The 24,299-nt window shown below is 35.2% G+C and overlaps 1 protein-coding gene across 3 annotated transcripts in view; it reads left to right on the forward strand.

Annotated features, from left to right (window-relative positions):
• ZBTB21 (zinc finger and BTB domain containing 21) overlaps positions 1-24,299 on the forward strand; it is a 45,259-nt gene that overhangs the window by 8,550 nt on the left and 12,410 nt on the right. The window contains exons 2-3 of one of the 3 annotated variants that reach the window (XM_020976254.2): positions 9,026-9,076; positions 12,140-12,199. The exons of 1 other annotated variant lie outside the window; for it this stretch is intronic. The gene's annotated coding sequence lies outside the window, so the exon portion shown is untranslated. The remainder of the gene's footprint in view (positions 1-9,025; positions 9,077-12,139; positions 12,200-24,299) is intronic. One more of the 3 variants, XM_020976255.2, reaches the window with a different exon arrangement.

Below are 24,299 nucleotides of genomic sequence, written 5' to 3' on the forward strand. Positions count from 1 at the left end.
TGCAAGACTTCACATGTATAATTGATATCATTGCTTGCCTTCTCAAGGGATAGAAGAGGGGCAGGAGGGAGGAAGAAAATTTGGTACTCAAAATTTTTTTAAATGAATGTTAATTTTTTACATGTAATTGGGAAATATTTAATCAAATAAATAAAAATATATTTTAAAAACCAAATATATGCAGAAAGCTATCCCCTGTAACAAAGAATGAGAAAAAAAATTTTTTTAGCAAAACTAACCAACCCATCTCATTTCGATGTGTTATGCTCACCCATAGTTTCCTACAGCAAAGAAGGGAAGGAGATATATTTTTTCATCTCTTCTTCAGTGCTAAGCTTGGTAAAACACAGTATACAGTTTTGGTTTTGAGTGTTTTGTTCCTTCCATTTACTTTATTTAATTGTTATGTATGTTTTCCTTTCTTCTTATTTTACTTTGCGTCATTTCATAGAAGTCTACCTATGCTTCTTTTCTCTTCATATTCACAATTTCTTTTAAAAAAATTTATATGTCTATATGTATATATACTCACACACATATATTTTAAATCAGCCAAAATCTGCCTTGTCTCCCTACATTAAATACCACCATCCCCATTGATAAAAAAAGAAAAACAAAACCCCCATCAAAAATATGCATAAGCCAGCAAAACAAGTTTCTGCATTGCCCCTGTCCAGAAAAATTAAATGTCATGTTCTATACTCTGAGTCCCTCACGTCTCTATCAGAAGGTGAGTGGTATGTTTTAACTTTAGTCCTCTGGAATCATGGTTGGCCATTTCAATGATTGGAGCTCTTAAGTCTTAAAATTGTTTTTCTTTACCACGTTGTTGTCATTATGTAAATTGTTCTGCTGGTTCCATTCACTTCATTCCATATCAATTCATATAAGGCTTCCCAGGTTTCTAATGAAACCATCTCTTTCATAATTTCTTACAACAATAGAATTCTATCACATTTATATGCCATAACTGGTTCAGCCATTATATAGATATTCCCTTAGATTCTCGTTCTTTGCCATCTCCAAAAGAACTATAAATATTTTTTATATATCCTTAGAGTTTGTTTTACTTAGGACTCATCTCTCCCTTAATCTCTACATCTATTTCCCCATTCCCCCTTCTCCCATTTCCTTCCTATTTTACTGTTGAATGAAATTTACTTCTATAACCAACTCTGTGTACGTGTGTGTCTATGTGTGTGTGTGTATTTTTCTCTCTATTACCAGTTCAGACGAGAATGAGGTACTCTTAAGGTCAACAAGACATAGCAAAACTATTCCCAGGCCTTCTAATTATACTCCTTCTATGATTTCTGATGATGATAGAATTCAGAGAGGACTCATGTTTAATCTCTTCATATTTGAATGTATTTGTTTCGTCCTTTATTATTCGTTCATGTTTACTTTTGTAAGTTTCTCTTAATTCCTATGTTTGAACTTCAAAGTTTCAGTGCAGCTCTAGTCTTTTCATCATGAATGCTTGGAAATCCTCTGTTTCATTAAAGATTCATTTTCCGCTCTAGCATTGTACTCGGTTATGCCAAATAAGTTATTCTTGGCTGTATGATTATATCCTTTGCCTTCCAGACTGCCATATTCCAAGTTCTCAGTTCTTTTATTGTGGTGGCTGCTGAATCTTATGTGATTCTATCTGTGGCTTCTTGGTACTTTCTGGATGTTTGCCATATTCATTAATTCATCCATTCTGGGTTTTTAAAAATTCATTATTTATTCATTCATTCATTGATTTATATCACTTTGTGTATTTATTTAACCTGGAAGCTCTGGATTTTGTCTTTAATGTACCTGGGAGTTTTCATTTCAGGAGATGTCTAATTATATTGCACTTTCCCCTCTGGCTAAAAGAGATCTGGGTAGTTTTCTTTGAAGATTTCTTGAAATATGATGTCTGTGCTGACTCCCTTTTTCTGGTCATGGTGTTTAAGTAGTTCAGTTCTTAATTTTTTTCCATTGATCTGTTTTCCAGTACATTTATTTTTGCTATGAGATGCCTTGCATTTTCTTCCACTTTTTCAGTCTTTAGATTTTGCTTTAATATTTCTTCTTGTCTCCTGGAATCATTTGCTTCTATTTAGTCCGTTCTGATTTTTCAGAGACTTTGTTGCTTTTGCAAGGATTTGTAACTTTTGTGCCAAGCTGTTAATTTCCTTTCCAGTTCTTTCTTCTGTACGCGTTAATTCTTCTCCAAATTTTTCCTCAAGCATTCTTATTTCATTTATAAAAGCATTTTTTACCTCTAAAAAAGAATTGAACTAAAAAAAAGCGACTTTTGGTTTATCTCTTTCAGGAATTCTAGTTGAATTTGTGCGCAAGTTGTGTTTTTTTCAGAGGCTTGGTTGTGGATATATTGGAATAATTCTTTTCTTCTCTATTTCCGTTCTAGAAACCCTTGCTACCATAATTGCCTGTTCTTCTAAGAAAGCTAGCTTCTTGGCCTCAGATTTGATATTAGGGCTGGGCTTAGAATACTTCTGTAGGGAAAGACTGGGCTGGTTCTGGTGCTGCTTTCTTGGGATATTGAGTATTGTGTTATTCAAGAATCTCAAGGATGGACTAAGGACCTGTAAGCTTTCAGTGTTTCACAGTGTGATCTGACTGCTTCCCTCCTGGTCTGAGTTCTGCAAGTTTCTAATCTTACTTTCAGTCTGATCAATAGTGTATTACTGTGTGACTCGGCCCCTGTCAGCCAACTGGAAAACTGCTGTCCAGAGTGAAAGAACTGTAGGTTTGCCTTTGGTTTGAGATTCCTACCCTGGCTGTTCCTTTGACAGCTTCAGACTGTGGCTAGATGTTGGAACTGAGACCTTATTCTTTTCAGAGCCCTAACGTTGACATCCCATGTTTTGTTCTTTGCCAGTTTATTTGAGCATTTTAAAATGTTTTCATTGATATCTTTTGTTTTCTATAGCAGCAGTTTTTTTCCCAGAATCTGCCCTTTTTTTCCCAGAAAGCTTTCCCTTTATAACAAATAATATTTTTTAAACAAACAAAAAAAGAACTAAAGAAAAAGAAGGAAAAAATCAGTACAATTGATGAATATATTGAAAAAAGTACAAAACCATGTGCAATGTGCAATACCTGTGGCCCTCCCACTTCCTCAGAGGATTAGTTTGGGATTGACCTCTATCTCTTCTTTCAAGCTATGCTTATTCTTTATAATTTTATAAGATTCATGTTTTATTTTGTGTATGTGGATCTTTCCACTTACCTTGTAGTTATTGTCTTATATTGTTTTACTAATTATTTTCTTAATTATTCTTACTTAATTCTTTGAGTTCATAGAGATTTTTTCACATTTTTCTATATTCATCATATTCACCATTTCTTATAGCACCCAAATATCCCCTTAAGTTTATATCATAATTTCTCTAGCCATTCTTTAATCTGTGAGCATCTGCTTTGTTTCCAATAATTTGATATCACCAAAAATGCTATTATAAATATTTTGGTATAGATGGGGACTTTCTTATCAATGGTTTCCTTGGGATGTAAAACTAGTAATAAAATCTCTGGGTCAAAGGGACATTTTTGCCACTTCACTTTTCAATTTCATGTAATCAAAGTTATCTAATGCTTCTACTTCTTGTTAGATTAAGAATACCTCTTCTACCAGTTGTTGTAATTGGTATATGATCTGCTACTATTCTAATTTTTTAAAATACTATTAACTTTAATATTAAGTTCACATATCCATTTATAGTGTTTTGTGGAATATTATGTAAGGTGTTTGCTGGTCTAAGTCTAATTTTTTCCGGACTTCTTTATTGTTTGGTGAGAAGGTTTTTTTAATCAAATAGGGAGAACTTTTCTAAATAATTTGTTTTCTGCTTTATCAGATACTGAATTATTATCTTACATTGTTTTTTATTTTTCCTTGTCTAGTCTGTTCTTTTGATCTATCCTCTTTTTTTTAACCAGTACCAGATAGTTTGGGTTTCATACTGCTTTATAATATAGATTGAAGTCTAGAAGAGCTAATCAACCTTTGTGTTTATCTCTTTTCCTCATTTTCCTTGATAATTTAGATCTTTTGTTTTCCAAATATATTTTATTATTATTTCATTAAGTTCTATAAAGTATCCCTTTGATAATTTGATTGGCACATCTTTGAAAGTACAAACTTCGGTACTATTTTAATTTTTTATTATATTGGCAGTGGCCCAGTCACAAGTATTGAATATTCCGCCAGCTGTTTTAGTTGTTCTTTGTTTCTTTAAATAGCACTTTGTAAGTAAATCTGTATGTCTTTTGTGTATTTTGGTAGATTGACCCCAAGATACTTTATGCATTTTGTAGTTATTTGGAGTAGGATTTCTTTTTCTTTTATTGCTTCTTGAATTTTATCTATTACATAGAAATGTAGTCAATTTTTGAAGGTTGATTTGGTAGCCTGAAATTTAGCTGAAGCTCTCAGTTGTTTCAATTAGTATCTTTCTTGATTTCCTAGGATTTTTCCAAGTATACTATCATATTATCTATCAGCCAACAGGGATAGTTTTATCTCTTCTTTACCTGTCTTTATGGGTTTAATTTCTTTCTTTTGGTTTATTGCTATTGCTAGAATTTCCTGAACTATATCAAATAATAGTAGGGAGAGTGGACATCCTTGCTTTACTTCTGTATTTATTGGAAAAGGTTCTAGTGTATCCCCATTTCCTGTGATACTTGCTTTTCGTTTTTGAAGTACGTCTATTACTATACTTTGTAGGGTTTTTTATTTTTATAAAAAATGAGTGTTGTACTTTGTCAAAGGCTTTTTCTGTATTTTATTGAGATAAATATATCAGCAGTCAGTAGTAAACATTAAGTGCCCACCATGTTCCAGGCACTTTATTAATTGCTGGAAATAAAAATATTAAAAAGAAAGATGGTCTCTGACCTCAAGGAGCAAAAAGGAAGCAGGAAAGGGGGTTAGGAGATGCCTGTTGGGACCATCATGGAAAAGTCAAGGAAGTCCAAAACAAGTGCTGCTGGAGAAGTTAAAGCAGTCCAAAATGAGTGCAGCCAGGGGTGGGAAATGAGATGTCTGTCATTTCCCCCCTCCTTAAGTGGAGGAGTTTTGGCTCCCTTACAATCAAGGGGGCAGAAAGCATTGATGAAGTATAAATAACAAGACTGATTCAGCCTTTCAAGATCATAAGATTTCTCATTGATAAGTTTACTGGGGACTTGGTGAAGTCAGAAATCTAAAATGAGTATAACTCAGGTGGGAAATAAGATGTCTGAATAGGTTAATCATGGCTTTGGATGTTTTTGTTTTTAATGTAATTTATTCTATTGATTATTTTCCTGGTGTTGAAGCATTCTTTCATTTCTCATATCACTCCCACTTGGCTATAATGAATTATTCCTTAGATAAATTGCTGTAGTCTGTTTGACAGAATTGTTTAAAAATTTTAATTGGTATTCATTAATGATATTGTCTGTAGTTTTCTTTCTGTGTTTTGTCCTTCCCTGGTTTTTAGTTATTAGGATTGTGTTTATTGCAGAAAATAATTCTTTATAGGATACTTTTTCAATTAAAAAAATGTGTAGTATGGCTACTATTTGTCTTTTAAAATTTTGATAGAATTCTCCTTGTGAATCCATCAGGACTAGCAGAGTTTTTTGTTGTTGTTGTTGTTTTTAGTGCCTTTGCAGCTGTTTAAATTTGCTTTTCTGAGATAGGGTTATTTAAGATCTTTGTTTCATCTTCTGTCAGTTTAGGAATTTTTAGTATTTGAAGATATTCCTCTGTTTCTTTTTTTTTTCCTCTTAATTTTGTTAGCCTAGGGTGTATCTGTGCATAATTTGTTATGATTTATTTCTTCTGATTCTTCTTGTAATTTCATTTTATTTGCTATTCTATTGGATTATATTTTCCGCCCTCTAATTTTTAGTCAAATTGGCTTAACATACATCATTTTATCAGTCTTTTTTAAAGAACCAGATTTTTTTCTCTAATTTTCTTTTTTTTTTAATTTATTTTTAGTTTTCAACATTCACTTCCACAAGATTTTGAATTCTAAATTTTCACTCCATCTTGCCCCTCCCCTCCCAGATGGCATGCATTCTGCCTAGTCTGCCCTCCCTTCTGTCTTTCCCTCCTCCCTTCTCTTATCCTCTTCCCCTTCTATTTTCCTGTAGGGCAGGATATATTTTTGTACCCCATTTTCTATATTTCTTAATTCCCAGTTGCAATTGGAAACATTTATTTTAAATTTAAATTTAAATTTAAATTTAAACAAACATGTGTGTTTAAAACTTTGGGTTCCAAGTTTTCTCCTTTCCTCCCTCCCCACCCACCCTCATTGAAAAGGCACGCAACTCAATACAGGTTATACATGTGCAGTTATGCAAAACACTTCCATAGTAGTCATGTTGTGAAAAACTAACTCTATTTCCCTTAATCCTATCCTGCCCCCCCATTTATTCTATTCTTTCTTTTGATCCTGTACCTCCTCAGAAGTCTTTGTTTCTGATTACCCCCCCTCTCCCAGTCTCCCCTCCCCTCTATCATCTCCCTGCTCTCTTGTCCCCTTTCCCCCCTATTTTCCTATAGGGTAAGATAGATTTCTGTACCCAATTGAGTGTGTGTGTTATTCCCTCCTTAAGCCAAATCCTATGAGAATAAGATTCACTCATTCCCTCTCACCTTTCCCCATTTCCCCTCCACTGTAAGAGACTTTTCTTTTCTGTTTTTTTTGTGAGATAATTTACCCCATTCTACCTCTCCTTTCTCCTTCTGCCAGTATAATCCTCTCTCACCACTTAATTTTATTCTCTAGATATCACCCCTTCATCTTCAGCTTACCATGTGCCCTCTATCCATCTATCTATTTATCTGTATATATACATATAATTTTTTCCCTCCATCTACCCTAATATTGACAAAGGTCTCATGAGTTACAAATATCATCTTTCCATGCAGGAATGTAAGCAATTCAACCTTAATAAGTCTCTTATGATTTCTCTTTCCTGTTTACCTCTTCATGTTCCACTTGAGTTTTGTATTTGAAAGTCATATTTTCTGTTCAACTCTGGTCTTTTCATCAAGAATGCTTGAAAGTCCTCTATTTCACTGAATGACCATTTTTCTCCTTGAAGGATTATTCTCAGTTTTGCTGGGTAGGTGATTCTTGGTTGTAATCCTATCTCCTTTGCCCTCTGGAATATTATATTCCATGCCTTCCAGTCCCTTAGTGTAGAAGCTGCTAAATCTTGTGTTATCCTGATTGTGTTTCCACAGTACTTGAATTGTTTCTTTCTGGCTACTTGCAATATTTTCTCCTTGACCTGGGAACTCTGGAATTGGGCTACAATATTCCTAGGAGTTTTCCTTCGGGGATCTCTTTCAGGAGGAGATCTGTGGATTCTTTCAATTTCTATTTTGCCCTCTGGTTCTAAAATATCAGGGCAGTTTTCCTGGATAATTTCTTCAAAGATAATGTGTAGGCTCTTTTTTTGATCATGGCTTTTAGATGGTCCAAAAATTTTTAAGTTATCTCTCCTGGATCTATTTTCCAGGTCAATTGTTTTTCTATCACGTTATTTTCTAATTTTTCCTTCTTTTGGATTTGTTTTACAGTGTCTTGATTTCTCATAAAGTCACTATCTTCCAATTGCTCTATTCTAATTTTTAAGGAAATATTTTCTTCAGTAAGCTTTTGGACTTCCTTTTCCATTTAGCCAATTTTGCTTTTTAGAGCACTCTTCTCCTCATTGGCTTTTTGGACCTCTTTTGCTATTTGGGTTAGGCTTTTTTTTTAAGGTGTTATTTTCTTTGGTATTTTTTTGGGGTCTCCTTTAGCAAGCTGTTGACTTGTTTTTTCATGATTTTCTTGCATCACTCTCATTTCTCTTCCCAGTTTTTCCTCTACTTCTCTTACTTCTCAATATCCTTTTTGAGCTCTTCCATGGCCTGGGACCAATTCATATTTTTCTTGGAGGCTTTGGATATAGGAACTTTGACTTTGTTGTCTTCTTCTGGTTGTATGTTTTGATCTTATTTGTTACCAAAAAAAGATTCTATGGTCTTACTCTTTTTGCGAGGTTTGTTCATATTTGCAGTCAATTACTTGTCAAGGTAGGGTCTGCTTCCAATGTGGAGAATGTACTGTCCCAAACTTCGGGGGTTTGTACAGCTGTTTTCAGAGATACTTCTAGGGACTTGTAAATTTTCAGTTCTTCCAAGGTGGTATGATAAGGGGCGAGGTGTTTACTCCTTTCCTGGCCTGTGCTCTGGTCTATGAGTGACCACAAGCACTCTTTTCTATCTTAAAACTGTGAGGAGGATTTCTTCTCTACAGCCACTACAAGCTCCACCAATCCAGTGCTCCTTCTCACCCCAGGGCTGCCACCCAGAACTGTGACCCAGATCCAAGCATGGGCAAAGCAAGAGAATCCTGCACTGGCAAAGAGATCCCTACAATCCCCCTCTGATCATCCACTGGATTCCCCTTCAGTCTGTGGGCCTGAAGCTCAGGAAGTAGCCACCGCCTCCGGGCCATGTGCGGGGAATTGGTCTGGGAACTAGCTTCTCTCTTTCACCAGGGTCATAGACTTTTCCCATTGACCTTCTAAGTTATCTTTGGCATTTGTGGGTTGAGAAGTCTGGAAACTGCCACAACTGCCTGTAATTCAGTTCCCTGAGGCCTGCTCCAGGTTCACTGCGGCCTGCGTGCCCAGGTCAAATTGCACTCCTCTCCCAGCTCAATATATCTTTCTGATCAACCATCCAGGTTGTCTTGGGATGGGAATTTGTTTCACTCTGTCTTTGTGTGGGTTCTGCTGCTTTAGAATTTGTTTAGAACCATTTTTAACAGGTATTTGGAGGAGTTTTGGGGAGATATCAAGCAAGTCACTGCTTTCACTCCACCATCTTGTCTCTGCCCTGTTTCTCTAATTTTCAACATGCCCTCCTTTGTGCATATTTTAGGTTTATTTGTTAGCTTTAGAATTTTTTAAACTGCAAATTCAGTTAATTAATCCTCTCTTTTTGTATCTTCTTAATATATATTTATAGGGATATGATTTTTTCCCTGAGGACTTCTTTTGCTGCATCACAGAAATTTTGGTATGTTTCATCATTATCATTTTCTTGCACATAATTATTAATTGTTTCTATGATTTGTTCTTTGACCCAGTTATTATTTGGTATTTTATTGTTGAGTCTGAGTCTCATTTTGGGTCTTTGTCTTTTTTTTTTTAAGTCTCTGAATCAGTTACTATTGTTATGGACTCTAAAGGATGTGTTTACTATTTCTACCTTTTTACATTTGTTTGCAGTGTCTCTGTGGCTGAATACATGGTCAATTTTTGTAAAAGTTCTGTGTGATGCTGAGAAATGCGTATAATCGTTTACAGTCTCATTTAAAAGATGCATAAGCTAATATCTCTAGTTTTTCCAGCAATTTATTTAATTCTGTATTTTCTCTTTAGTTTATTTTTATGTTAGACTTATCCAAAAATGAGAGAGACACACTGAATTCTTCTGGCATTATTGTGTTACTGTCTGTGTATTCTTGTAGCTCCATTACAGTTTCCTTTATAAATTTAGATGCCAAGGTATTTGGAGCATATAAGTTTAATGCTGATAGTGGTTTGCTATCTTTGGCTCCTTTCAGCATAATGTAGATAATGTAGTTTCTTCATTTATCTCTCATCTCAGCCCCCCTTTTTCTGAATATTTATTTTTGCTTTGATTGCATGGTTGCAACTGCAGGCTTTTTGGATTCACTTAATGCATATCAACATTTTTTTTCCAGTCCCTCATTTTTGTTCTATGTATACCTTTATTTTAAAAATGTGTTTCTTGTAGGCAGCAGATTCTTGGGTTTTGTTTTCTTATCCAGACAGTCATTTTTGGAAATTGAATTGTTTAATCCATTCACATTTTCCGATGTGAGAATTAGGTTTATATTTTCATCCATTTATCTCTATTTTTTTTTAAGTAATGATTTCTTTTCTCTTGTATTATCAAAACAGTACTGTGTCTCTTCAGTTTTTTTAGCTTAATCTTTTTCTTTTCTTTTTTCTTTTTTTTTAAAGGCAATTGGGGTTAAGTGACTTGCCCAGGGTCACACAGCTAGTAAGCTAATAACACCCACAAGTGTTTGGTCTGAGGCCAGGTTTGAACTCAGGTCCTTCTGACTTCAGGGCCAAGCTCTATCCACTGTACCACCTACCTGCTCCCCAGTTTAATCTTTTTCAGTGTGACACTATTGATACTGTCCCTTCCCTTTACCCTTGAGCTGTATCCCTTTCCCATTTATTACTCCTTACCCTTTGAAGTTTTGATTATTTGTTTCTTTTATCTGTTATTTAAATATTCTTTTCTTTTTTTTCTCTCTCTCAATTATATAGGATTAACATAGAATTAAGTAGAATTCCCCTTCCTCTGCTTCCCTTCAATTTCTTTTTGTTGGTTAATTTTCAGAATTTCATTTTCTGCATCTTTTTCTTTCCCTTACTCTCCTTATTATTTATCTTCCCTTTCTTTCCATTCTAGAATTATATTCTTTAATTTGTGGCCTTTATACTTACTTAGTTCTTTATTCTTTGTATTCATCATGGAATTAAAACTTTTAATGTGCTTGTTTTGGGTTGCCCTTTATAAACATTTTGCTTCTGCTTTCTTGAGTTGGTCCCCTTTTTCTCTTGTGCCTCACGTTTCAAAAAATACCAGTTCTTGCAGGTGACAGAAAGGATATTGACTTTTGGTAGGATTCTTCCTTTGTCTCTGGCTTACTGACATTTGCCCTCCTCTTAGCCATTTTTTCTCTTCCATTTGCCTCAATCTTCCCTGAGTCCATGCCCTTCTACTCTTCTGCATTGTCAGTTGCTCTCAGGGGCTCTGATTCCCCTTTTCCTGGGGCAGGATGAGTGGTGTGTAGAAGGTACCAAATCCCTGCAGATATAACCATTGAAAGGTCCTTATCTCTTTTTATACAAGATCTTTCTTTACCCACAAGAATATTCATCAGTGGCATCCACCTCACACCATTTGAATAACATTTCTCCTTTTTAATCTCTCCTTTTCCTTTACCCTCTTCCCCAAGAGACTACAGGAGTTATTTTCCCTTTGACTTGATTAAGGCACATCACATACTGTCTGCTATCTTCTTTCCCCCCTTGTTTTTATACACCCTTACATTTTGTAATTTAGTCCCACAAAAAACATTTATGTACTTGTAGATAGGGTATTGTGCAGGCTAGTCTCTGGCCTGTTTCTCTACTCTCACTTGTATTTGATTTCTGCTTTCACCCTTGTCTTTTTGTGTGTATTTCAAAGGATGTCTCTTAATGGCCTTTATTATTATTTTGTTATTGTTGTCCCTGGTTGTTCTATTAGTTTACTCTTCTTGTATTTTCTGTTATTTAGGGCATTTGTGAAGCAAATAATTCTCTTCTTGTCTGGTTTTCTTTCTATTAATTTTTTAAATGCCTCTTTATTTTTGAGGTCCATCTTTTTTTGCATAAGGTTAAACTCAGATTTGCAGAGTAAGTCACCTTGAGCTGCATGTTGAGCTCTATTGCTCTTCAGAATACAGTATTCCATCATCTCCTGGGTTTACTAGATGCTGTAGAAGAATCTTTCGTTACTTAAATTTCCTTTCCTTTTTATTTGAAAGTCTTTCTCCTGGTCTCTTGCAGAATCTGTCATTTCTCAAAATAATTTTAAAATTTAACCATGATATGTCTTAGAGTTTGAAGCCCTGGATTTTTTTTTCTTCTGGAGACAGCCTTCGGATCCTTTTGATTAGCACTTTATTTTTGTGTGCTGAAGTTCTGGACAGTATTTCTTGTGTTTTCTGAATTATGCTGTTCAGGTTTTTTGACTTGTCTTGTTATTTTAGGAGACCTGTAATTCTCAAGTTGTCTTTATGCTTCCTCTCTTTGAGATCAATATATTTTGTTTGTATGAAAAGCATACTTTTTAAATATATTACTGCTTTTTTCTTCTCTTCTTCCTGATTGTTTTTCACTTCCATGTATTTGCCTTCCTAGTGAGTTGTCTTATGTTTATTTTGTGAGAGTGGCATTACAGATTAAAGTTTTTCCATTCTGCCAATTATTTCCATTTTGCAGCACATAAATTCTGCTCTAATAATTCTGATTTCTCTTTTGAACTACTCAGGAACAGCATTCTGTGGCTTCGTGCTCTCCTCAAAATCTACCGGGTCCCCTGCCTCACCAGGTATTCAATCATTTTCTTTTATTTTGCATTTTCTATTTATAGATGCCAGAACTCATTTACTAGAACTAGAGGCCATTATTTCCTTATTCTGTTAATGTTTTCTCTGTTAGTTTATCTTTTTATGTTCAAGGTCATTTTCTTCCTCCTGAGATTTTTTAGTAATTTTAGTCTTTTTTCCCTTATTTTCTCCTGTTTTTCTCTTCCTGAGTCCCTCTCTGATGCTAGTTTCTCTGGAGCCTGGTTCCTGAAGCATCACAACCTCTTCCTGCTCTGGGCAATTCATGGATCAATAGCCTTGATCTCTGCCTCAAGTGACTTCTGGGAGGACAAAGCTGGGCCCAGCTGGATGCTAGGCTCTTTCTCCCTCAAGTTTAGTGGATTGCCTTATAACTTTCCACACATATGTCCTGTCCTCATGCCCTCTGTTCCTCATTTCTCTGGCCCAGTGGCATGGAAAACTGCTACACTGCTACTATTGCAGCCTCAGCAAATTTCTGTCATTTGGAGTTTGTGTCTCTCCAGCCCTGGGAATTGGGTGGGGTCAGGTGTAGAATTGAGCTCTGTTTTCAGTGCAGATTCTGGGCCTGCACTTCTTTCCTCCACTTTGGCGAGGTACAGAAGGTTGTCATGGTATTGGCTATTTTGGCCTCAGCAAGTTTCTGCCATTTAGAGTTGGCATCTCTGAGGCACTGGGAAGAGAGAGGAGGCCTGAGTGGAATTCTGTTGCAAGCCTATACGTTGGGTCAGCTTGTGCTGCCTTGCTAGAAGTGTGGTAGGAGGTGGGGAAGAGGGGTACAGAGCTGAGTGAGTTCAAGGTAGGCATTTGTTCATAAAGGTTTTATCTTTTTTGGGTTCTTGGTATCCTAGATTGTGGAGACTGCTAAAATTGTTTTATCTCCAGCACAGATTTTCTATTTTAGAGAGGCTTGAGAGTTAGTGAGGGTTAGACAAATTGATTCCATCTAATTGCAGCTGAACATTTAAAATAGGCGGTATTTGAATGGGAGAATGGACTTCCAGAATGGGAGAATGATGTGAACAGAAGATAAAATTCTAAAGGTGTGTTTGGGGAACACTTGGAGTATTTAAGTATGAAAATAGTGAGAAGGAAGGTAAAAAATAAGTTAGGAGCAAATTGTAGAGTGCCTTTAATGTCAAGCCTTTAATTACTTTACTGTACTTTAATTTGTAGGTAGTGGATATCCATTTTTGACCTGGGGAGTGACCTGATAGTATATATTCATTTTAAAAATAATTTTATTCATTCATTTTTATAAGTATTTATTATATCTCTTTAGTCCCTCACCCCTACTGAATAATTTTTTTAAATAATGAAAATTTTCATAAAAAATATGTCTGGTTCCTCAAAACAAATTCTCATATTGGCTATGTTCAAAAGTATGTCTCAGTTTGCATTTTAAGTCCTTCACCTCTGGCAGGATGTGGATAACATGTTTCATTTTAATTCGTCTAGAATCATGGCTTATTGTATTGATTATCATTCTGATGTCTTTCAAAATTGTTTTCCTTTATTATGTTATATAAATTATTCTCCTAGTTCTGCTCATTTCATTCTGCTTTTGTTGATAGAAGTCTTCCCAGTTTTTTCTAAAACTGTCCATTTTCTAAATTTTTAATGGCTCCATATTTCATTATATTCATTTCAGTGATTTGTTTAATCAGTTCTCAATAGGAAAGTTCTCTCTTAATTTCCAGGTGGTCGTTGTTGTTGTTGGGTTTTTTTGCTGTAGTAGGCATTCATTTTGTCAAACAGTGATTTTTGCCCCAGTAGTTAGGAAGTTTGGGTTTATCGAGCACTAGGTTACCATGTTCATTTTTTTCCTGTATGTTGTGTACCTACTCTGTTCCACTGATAAGCCTGTCTATTTCTTACCCAGTACCAAATTGTTTTGATGATTACAGCTTTGTAATATACAGTCATTCCTTGACATTCATGGGGATTAGGGGTGTAGGACCCCATGAATGTGAAACCTCTGAATACCTGTAGGCCCCACTCCAAACCTTTATTTTTAACAATTGTGATCATATTTATTTAACACAAAAACAAGTAAAACAATGTATTTCACTCATAAAAAAGTTGCAGTTTCTAAACATTGTGGTAAGAAGTTTGTATAACTTGAAAAGAAAATGAGCCAATATTGTAGCAAGATTAAGGGAGAGTAGTAGCCTGAATACTGTATTTCACTCTACATAATTCATGAAGTTGACCTGAAAAACTTTGAGGAAATATCGCCACAGTCTGTACAGAGGCAAGAAAATTAAAACACCAAATTGGAAATCCTAAAAATCAAAAGAGAGATTAATAAAATTGAAAGTAAGAAAATCATTGAGCTAATAAAGAAAACTTAGGAACTAGCTTTATGGAAAAGCTAATAAAGTAGGTAAACAACTACTTAATTTCATTAAAAAGAAAAGAAAATAAGAAAACCCAATTACCAGTATCAAAAATGAAAAGGGTGAATTCACCACCAATGAGGAGGAAATTAAAGCAATTATTAGGAGCTATTTTGCCAAATTATATGCCAATAAAGCTAGCAGTCTGAGTGAAATGGATGAACGTTTATAAAAATATAAATTGTCCAGATTAACAGAAGAGGAAATAAAATACTTAAATAAATAACCCTATCTTAGAAAAAGAAATTGAACAAGCCATGCATGGGCTCCCTAAGAAAAAATACCAAGAACCAGATAGATTCACAAGTGAATTCTACCAAACATTTGAAGAACAGTTAATTCCAGTATTGTAGGGAGGCAAGCCTGGGAGCTTTAGCCTCACTGAGAATGATGGAGGTGATCAAGGAAAATTGCATGGCCCTCCACTGCCTCTGGATGCCAAACCCAGGTGATCAGACATGGTCCCAGGCTGTGGCTGTGGGCAAAGAGGAGAGAGCATACGCCAAGTGGATGTGGTTGCAGAGGGCTATGGGCACTTGCAGGAGAGTGAAGTCCTTGATTTTAGTTCCAGGGCAGAGGGATGAACTGAAGGAGGGACTGCAGGGAGCAAGTATGTTTGTGGTGACAGCATTCCTGGGGGTCCTGATTTGTGGCTCAGGGGCAGAGAGAAATACCTGAAGTCAGGCCCTCAAATAGAACTCAGAAAACAACAGCACAAAAAACTTGAAGCCTGAGATATTATCCCTCACATCTTGGGACTAGAGCCTGACTTTAACAGAAAAAAATAAGCTGCTAAAAATAATAAAACAAAGATGAGTAAGCAAAAGAGAGAGAACCTAACCATAGATAGCTATTATGGTGATAGAGAAGATCTGAGTTCAAACTTAGACGAAGATAGTGAAGATAAAACAGCTACTTCAACTATGCCCAAAGGGCTACAAAACTTTTCATGCCCTTTGATCCAGCAATACTGCTGCTAGATCTGTATCCAAAGAGATCCCCAAAAAAGGAAAAGAACCTATTTGTACAAAAATATTTATAGCAGCTCTTTTTGTAGTAGCTAAGAATTAGAAACTGAGGGAATGCACATGAATGGCTGAACAAGTTGTGGTATATGATTGTAATGGAATATCATTGTGTTATAAGAAATGACAAGCAGGAGGATTTCAGAAAAAACCTGAGAAGACTTATGAACTGATGCAGAGTGAAGTGAGGAGAAGCAGGAGAACATTGTACACAGTAATAGCAATGTTGTATGATGAAGAACTGTGAATGACTTCTGTTTTCAGAAGTACAATGTTCCAAGATACTCCCAAAGGATGTGATGATGAAAAATGCTGTCCACCTCCAGAGAAAGAACTGATGTTGTCTGAATACAGACTGAAGTATTCTATTTTCACTTTGTGTGTGTGTCTGTCTGTATGTGTTCTTGCACAAATTGATTAATATTTGGAAATGTTTTTATATGATTGCACTTGTATAACATCAGATTGCTTACCCTCTCATAAGGGGGAAGTGAAGGGAAGGAGGTATAGAATTTGGAACTCAAAACTTTTAAAGCAAAGTTAAAAATTGTTTTTATGTGTAATTGGGAGGGAAGCTAAAATATTATTTAAGATAAAATAAAAACTTAGCTACTTCTGTCTCAAAGGAAAAAGCAAAATGGTCACAAGCCCAAAAAAAGTTTTTGAAAGAGCTTAAAAAGGACTTTAAAAATCAAATGAGAGGTTGAGGAAAAGTTAGGAAAATAAAATAAGAATAATGCAAGAAAATCAAGAAAACTGGGGCAGCTAGGTGGTGCAGTGGATCGAGCACTAGCCCTGGAGTCAGAAGGACCTGAGTTCAAATCTGGCCTCAGACACTTGACATTTACTAGCTCTGTGACTCTCAAGTCACTTAACCCCAATTGCGTGGCAAAAAAAATTAAGAAAGTAATGAAAAGAAAGTTGGAAAAAGAGATCCAAAAACTTATGGAAGAAAATAACTCAAAAATTAGAATTGGGTAAAGGGAAGTTAATAACTTCACAGAACACCAAGAAATAATAAGTAATTATATAATTAATGTTTAAATAGTTAAATAATAATTTATTATTTTATATGTATTATATATTAAACAATTATAAATAAATAAGTAGAATGCAAAAAATAGAAGAGAATGTGAAACATCTCATTAGAAAAACAACTTACTTATGGGGCAGCTAGGTGGCGCAGCGGATAGAGCACCGGCCCTGAAGTCAGGAGGACCTGAGTTCAAATCCGGCCTCAGACCAAACACTTGACACTTACTAGCTGTGTGACCCTGGGCAAGTCACTTAACCCCAATTGCCTAAAAGCAAAAAAAAAAAATTTTTTTAAAAAGAAAAGAAAAAGAAAAACAACTTACTTAGAGGACAGATTGAGGAGAGACAATATAAGAATTGTTGGACTACCTGAAAGTTGTGATAAAAAAAAAGTTTAGACAACATACTTCAAGAGCTCAAGAAAAATTGCCCTGAAGTTTTAGAATGAGAGGGTAAAATAGAAATAGAAAGAAATCTGACCACCACTTGAAAAAGATCCCAAAATAACTTACAGAAATATCTTAGTTAAGTTTTGAAGCTACTATAAGCAACTAAAAAAAAAAAAGCCCAGCAATTTAAATACTGTGGAGCTACAGTCAGTATAACACAGGATTTAGCAGCTTCTACATTAAAAAAGCCATGGAACGATTCCAAAGAGCAAAGGAGCTGGGCTTGCACCAAGAATAACCCAGCAAAGCTGTGTATTATCCTGAATAGGAAAAAAAAAAGGATATTTAATGAACTAAAGGACTTTCAGGTATTTGTGAAGAAAAGACCATAACTGAATGAAAATTTGACCTACTAGCCTCAGGAGAAATGTAAGAAAGTAAATATTAATAACAATTATAAAGGACTTATTAAGATCAGAATGTTTACTTCTTAAGGTATCTTTAACTCTTAAAGATATTATTATTACTTAGGTAGTTAGGCTTGGGATTGAGTTGATTATGATGGGATGATCCTAAAAAATAAAATTGGGTAGGGAGGTGTAAAATGGAGGAATTATTTCATACAAATGAAATATGAATGAAAGAGCTGTTAAAGTAGAGGCAGGAGATGAAATCAGAACAATTATCAAGAGTAGTTTTATCCAATTATATGCCAATAGATTTAACAATTTAAGTGAAATGGAAGAATATCTACAAAAATATAAGTTGTCTAGATTAACAAGAGGAAATAGATTTTTTAAATAAGCCTATTTACAAAAAGAACAGGCCTTAAATGAGCTTCCTAAGAAAAAAAGCATTAGGACCAGATGGATTTACGTGTGAATTCCACTAGACATTTAAAGATCAACTAATTCCAGTATTAAATTATTTGGAATAATAGGCAAAGAAAGGGTCCTGTCATACTCCTTTTATAAAACAGATATGGTGTTGATACCTAAACCAGGAAGAATAAAAACAAAAAAAGTTATAGACCAATTTCATTAATGAATGTGGATGCAAAAATTCTAAATAAAATACTAGCCAGGAGACTATAACAATATATCACAAAGATTATACATGGTGACCAAATGCAATTTATGCCAGGAATGCAGGGATGATATCAACATAAAGAAAACTATTAACATAATTGATTATATCAATAAAAAGTAACCAAAATCATGTGATTATATCAGTAGATACAGAAAAAGCTTTTGACAAAATACAACACTCATTCCTATTTAAAAACACTTGAAAGTATAGGTAGAAATGGATTTTTCCTTAGAGTGATAAGCATCTACCTGGAACCATTAGCAAGCATTATTTGTAATGGGGATAAGCCAGAAACCATCCTACTAACATCAGGAGTGAGGCAAGGATGCCCATTATCACCAGTATTATTCAATATTGTATTAGAAATGCTAGCAAGAGCAATAAGAGAAGAAAAATTGAAGGAAACAGAATGGAAAGTAAGGTAATGAAACTCTTTTCGTAGACGATATGATATGTTTGGAAAATCCTAGAGATTCGGCTAAAAAGTTAGTTGAAACAATTTTAGCAAAGTGGCCAGATGTAAAATAAACTCATATAAATCATCAGTATTTCTATATGTCACCAACAAAACCCTGGAAGAGATCCCCATTTTAAATGACTCTATACAGTACAAAATACCTTACCCAGGAACTACATGAACATACTTGTTTAAAAAAAAGAAAACTTTACACAAATAAAAATCAGATTTAAATAACTGGAGAAATATTAATTGTTCATGGGTGGGCAGAGTCAATATAATGAAAAAGACAGTTCTACCTAATCTACTTATTTAATGCCATCCCAGTTAAATTACCAAAAAAGATATTGTTATCAAGTTAGAAAAAATAATAAAATTCATTTGGAAGAACAAAAGGTCAAGAATATCAAAGGGATTCATTAAAAAAAAAAAACATGTGAAGGAAGGCAGTTTAGCAGTACCAATTATCAAACTATCTGCTACTGGCTAAGAAATAGAAAGGTGGATTAGTGTTACAGAGTAGACATATGTAAAGATTTAAGCTTTGGGGATAAGAATACACTATTTAGTAAAAATCGTTGGGAAAACTGGAAAGCAGTCTGGCAGAAACTAGGTATAGACCAATATTTTATACCATTTACCAAGATATGGTCAAATGATGTAGCTATAAACGGAGATATCATAAGAACGATGAAGACATTCCATATCAGATTTATCAATAGGAGAAGAATTTTGAATAAACAAGAGATGGAAGGCATTGTGAGATATAAAATGGATAATTTTGATTACATTAAAAAGGTTTTCCACAAATAAAATCAATCTAGCCAAGATTAGAAGGCAAATAGAAAATTGGGTTTGGGGAGGAATTTTGTAGACAGTTTCTCAGATAAAGGTCTCATATCTCAAAAATATAGAGAACTTTGTCAAATGTTGGAGAATATGACTTATTGTTCCCCAGTTGATAAATGGTCAAAGGATATGAACAGACAGTTTTTCAGTGAAGAAATCAAAACTATATATAGTCATATGAAAAAATGTTCTGAATCATTATTGATTAGAGAAATGCAAATTAAAACAACTTTGAGATACCATGTCATACCTAGAAAATTGGCTAAAATTATAGAAGAGGGAAATGACAGATGTTGAAGGGGATGTGGAAAAATTGGGACACACTGTTGGTGGAGCTGTCCACTGATCCAACCATTTTGACCTGGAATTATGCTGAAAGAATTATAAAACTGTGTATATCCTTTGACTCAGCAATACTGCTGTTAGGTCTGTTTCCTAAGATGATCAGATTAAAAGGAAAAGAACCTATATGTTCTAAAATATTTATAGCAGTTCTCTTTGTGGTGGCAAAGAACTATAAATTGCCAGCATGCCGTCAACTGGGGAATGGCTGAACAAATTGTGGTATATGATTGTGATGGAATACCACTGTGCTGTAAAAATGATGAGCTTGTTAAATTTTAGAAAAACATGGAAAGATTTACATGAAACAATGAAAAGTAAAATCAGCATATACATACTTATATATGATAACAGCAATATTGTTCAAAGAATAATTGTGAACAACCAAGTTATTTTGAGTACTATAAGTACTTATATGAAGTACAAAGGACCTATGGAGGAAGATACTATCCACCTCCAGAGAGGGGAAAAAGAAACTTGATAAATAAAATATGCACAGTATAGTTTTGCATGTATTTATAAATGTGTCAAGTGGTGGCCTTCTCTACTCTGGGCTGGAGAGGAAGAGAAAAGAGACAGTTTGGAACTTAAAATGTAACAACAAAAAAAAAGATTTTAATTTAATTTAAAAAAATAGAAATGCCTCTGAACTCCTTTCTTGAATTTTAGAACTGTTATATCCTTCCTTACCTCTATTTTGTAGAATTGCTAATTTCCTTTAAAAAAAAAAAGGTGCCAACTGTTATACAAAACATTTCCTTCTTCCCCCCAGCTCTTAAGTTGATGCTTTTCTACCCCTTGAAATTACCTTATATATTTTTGTATTTACTTATCTAAGTGCACATTAAATTCTTCCAATAGAATGGAAGTTCCATTAGTGTAGTTACTGTTTCATTTTCATCTTTGTATGCCCAGGGAACAAAGTAAATGCTTAATAAATATTTATTGAATTGAATTATACATTGGGCCTAAACTAAAAAAATTCATTGGGGATAGTAATGATAGTGATGAAAAAATAAGAAAAGAGTGTCAACAAAATACCTAAAAACACACAGACCATAGCAGAAGGAAGACAAAGAAGTTCAGTATTGGTATTGTTGTATTAAAGGTGATGTTACTTAAAAAATAATAAGCTGAATGTGGAAGATGCACAGTTTTAAATGTAATCTTTTTTTGGCCTTTGTATACTTAAATGTTCATGCTTGATAATTGTCAAGTTCCTAATAAAATATTTTTTAAAATAATAAATTTAATGGAGATAAATTTAAAATCTTGCTTTAGAGCTTAAAAAATCAACTGCACAAGTACAGTGGGGGTGGGGAGACATTTCTACACAGCAGTTTTTCTGAAGAAGAAATTGTTGTAGCATATTACCTTAATATGAGCCAATGGTATCATATGGAAGCCAAAAAAGTTCATTCAGACATAGACTACTTTAAGAAATGATGTCTATTATGCAACATAGTAAACTACATTTTGAGTGATGTTTATGGCATGACACATTTTAGGAAGGACTTAGAAAAGCTGGAGAGAATAAGAGGGCTGAGAGAGTGTGACTCAGATGTTGGGGAGAGTGGATAACTTGCCTGTTGATGATAGCTTGAAAGGATTGAGGCTGTTTGGTCTAGGCAAGGCAAAGGCTTGGTGTGGGAAATGGGGGTTGGGAGGGACGGGATATAATAACTATTTCTAGATATTGAAGACTATACAGACAGATTAGTTTTGTTCTGGCTTTACAGACTCTGGATCAATGGATGGAAACTTCAGAGAGATAGATTTAGGAAGTTTTACCTTAAATTAAAATGTGAAATAATACTTCTCGTAGATGGTCTTCAGCTATTTGATGAAGAGAGCCACTACCTCATGGTGTTATAGGAGATTCCTGTTCACTTATAGGTTGAACTATGTGGCCTCTGAAATCCCTTCCAACTTAGATTCTGTGATTCAAGAATCTATGCTTTTTTTTTTTAAGCACACAACAAACACCTTAATAGATACCAGAGTGTGTCGGATATATCTATAATAAAAGTCTGTGCAAGTAAGGCCCATTTCTCTTTCTTCTCATGTGTCACTTTTACATATCCAGAACATTTTAGGTCCCATTAATTCCTTACAATTAGGATGAGAGCTAGACTGAAGTTTAATCCTATATGAAACAGAAAAATAGATTTGCTTAGGAAGCACTTCTCAAAATTTCATCTGTGTAAATTCAGTGGTATAGATAGCACCATCCCTGTATTCTATTCTTGATTCTTGTCCTTGTCCTCACATAAACCTACTACAGAGAATCTATCCCGTGCGGTAGAGGCCTTCCTTTAGTTATTTTTGGACATTCTCTGGCTACTATTGAAACACTTGAGCTATTTCTCTGTTATCTCCCTCATTCTAGCTATATTATTGGGCCCCTTCTTTTTCCTATAATGGATTTCCTAAATAATATCTTGCACACAATTCACTATTGGTAGTATCCTTCAGCTTGCTTAAACCTATTGTGCATCTATCCATTGCCCTTTCAATAACCTATAATTTTAATTTCTTGGAGATTGTGGTGTACCTTAATTACAGTCATGTGACATTACAAGAGGAATTTCCATTAAAAAGATGGCTTTTATAATCAGGGAACAATTTGGAATCTTTGAAAGCATTGAAAGATTTTCCAAATGCAGTCTAGCCTGCTCATCCTATTAATTCTGGACACAGGCAGTTTTCATTTTTATTGCCTGACCAAGGCATAGACACTAATTGTTAACTTTAATGAGCTACTCATTCAACCATGTGCCATCATTTAGACAATTGGTAGTCTTCCTTTGAGGCATTATTTTCTTCAGTATTTTTTTTGGGTCTCCTTTAACAAGCTGTTGACTTGTTTTTCGTGATTTTCTTGTATCACTTTCATTTCTCTTCCCAATTTTTCCTCTCCTTCTCTTATCTGATTTTCAAAATCCTTTTTGAACTCTTCCATGGCCTGAAACCCATTCATATGTTTCTTGGAAGCTTTGAATGTAGGAGCTTTGACTTTGTTGTCTTCTTCTGGTTCTATGTTTTGGTCTGTGGTCTGAGTATTTTTCCACTGTTTGCTCATTTCCCTAGCCAGTTACTTGAGTTTTAAACTCTTTGTTTAGGTAGGACTCTGCTTCCAGTGTGGAGGGATTTTGTGCAGCTGTTTTCAGAGATATTTCTAGGGACCAGTAAATTTTCAGTTCTTCCAAGGTGGTATGATCTAAGGAGAGGTGTTTATTCCTCTCCTGGCCTGTGCTCTTGTCTGAGTGACCACAAGCAATCTTTTCTGCCTTGGAACTGTGAGGATTTCTTCTCCACTGCCACCACAAGCTCCGCCATTCCAGTGCTCCTCCTTTCCCCAAGACCACCACCCAGGACTGCGACCGAGATCCAAGCACAGGCAAAGCAAGAGAATCCTGCCTTAGCACCAGCAAAGAGATCCCCTGCAATCCCCTTCTGATCAGCCACTTGATCCCTCCACCATCTGTGGGCCAGGAGCTCCGGAAGTAGCTGCTGCCACAGCCAAGGCCCCAGGGCTCCAGACTGCGCCTCTTTCTCTCCCAGGTTGACAGACCTTTCCTACTGACCTTCTAAGTTGTCTTTGGTGTTTGTGGATTGAGAAGTCTGGAAACCACCTCAGCTGCTAGTGATTCAGTCCCCAGAAGCCTGCTCCAGGTTTGCTGGGGCCCAGTCTGTGCTAGTGTGTTTTGCACTGGACTGCACTCCTCTCTCAGACTGGTGCACCACACCTTTTCTGTTGACCTTCAGGTTGTCTTGGGCTGGAAATTTGTTTCACTCTGTCATTTTGTGGGTTCTGCTGCTCTAGAATTTGTTTAGAGTCTTTTTTTTAGAGATATTTAGAGGGACGTTGGGGGGAGAGATCAAGCAAGTCCCTGCTTTTATTCTGCCGTCCTGGCTGTGCCCCCAGTAGCCTTCCTTTGGCCTTTATTTTGTGAATTGTTAGCCTGATCTCTGTTGAGAGGTCATAATCTCATTAAATAGGCCTTGGGGTGTTCTGGGGCATCATGCTATCAAGTGTCATAAGATTTCATCATCTATAGGAAATCCCTCTTCCATTTGGACTCTGCAAAGACATTTGGTTTTTGGAGAGCTCTTTTATACCTTTTGTAATCAAGTAGTGGTGATTTGTTTTTTGTTTTGGGGTTTTTTTGCACTTTTCAGACAATTTTGTGATGGAAGATGTGGTTTGCTATACTTAGTGGGCACAACATGGACATTCATCAAAGGAGACTGAGGAGCATTCTAATGATAAGAAGAGAATGAGGAGAGAGTAGTGCTAAAAATACCTAGAAAGAGGAGAGGGTATCAAATTGAAGAGGGTGATTGACACCAGCTACAGAGAGATCAAAAAGAATGAAGATTAAGAAAAAGGCCATTAGATTTGGCAGTTAAGAGATATTTGGTAACTTTGGAAAGACCAGTTTTAATTGAATAATGAGGCTGGAATGCAGACTGTAGATGGTTAAAAAAAGAGTGAG

This window comes from Phascolarctos cinereus, unplaced genomic scaffold (genome assembly GCF_003287225.1).
Source record: "Phascolarctos cinereus isolate Bilbo 61053 unplaced genomic scaffold, phaCin_HiC Scaffold_726;HRSCAF=1367, whole genome shotgun sequence".
In the NCBI taxonomy this organism is placed as follows: Eukaryota; Metazoa; Chordata; class Mammalia; order Diprotodontia; family Phascolarctidae; genus Phascolarctos; species Phascolarctos cinereus.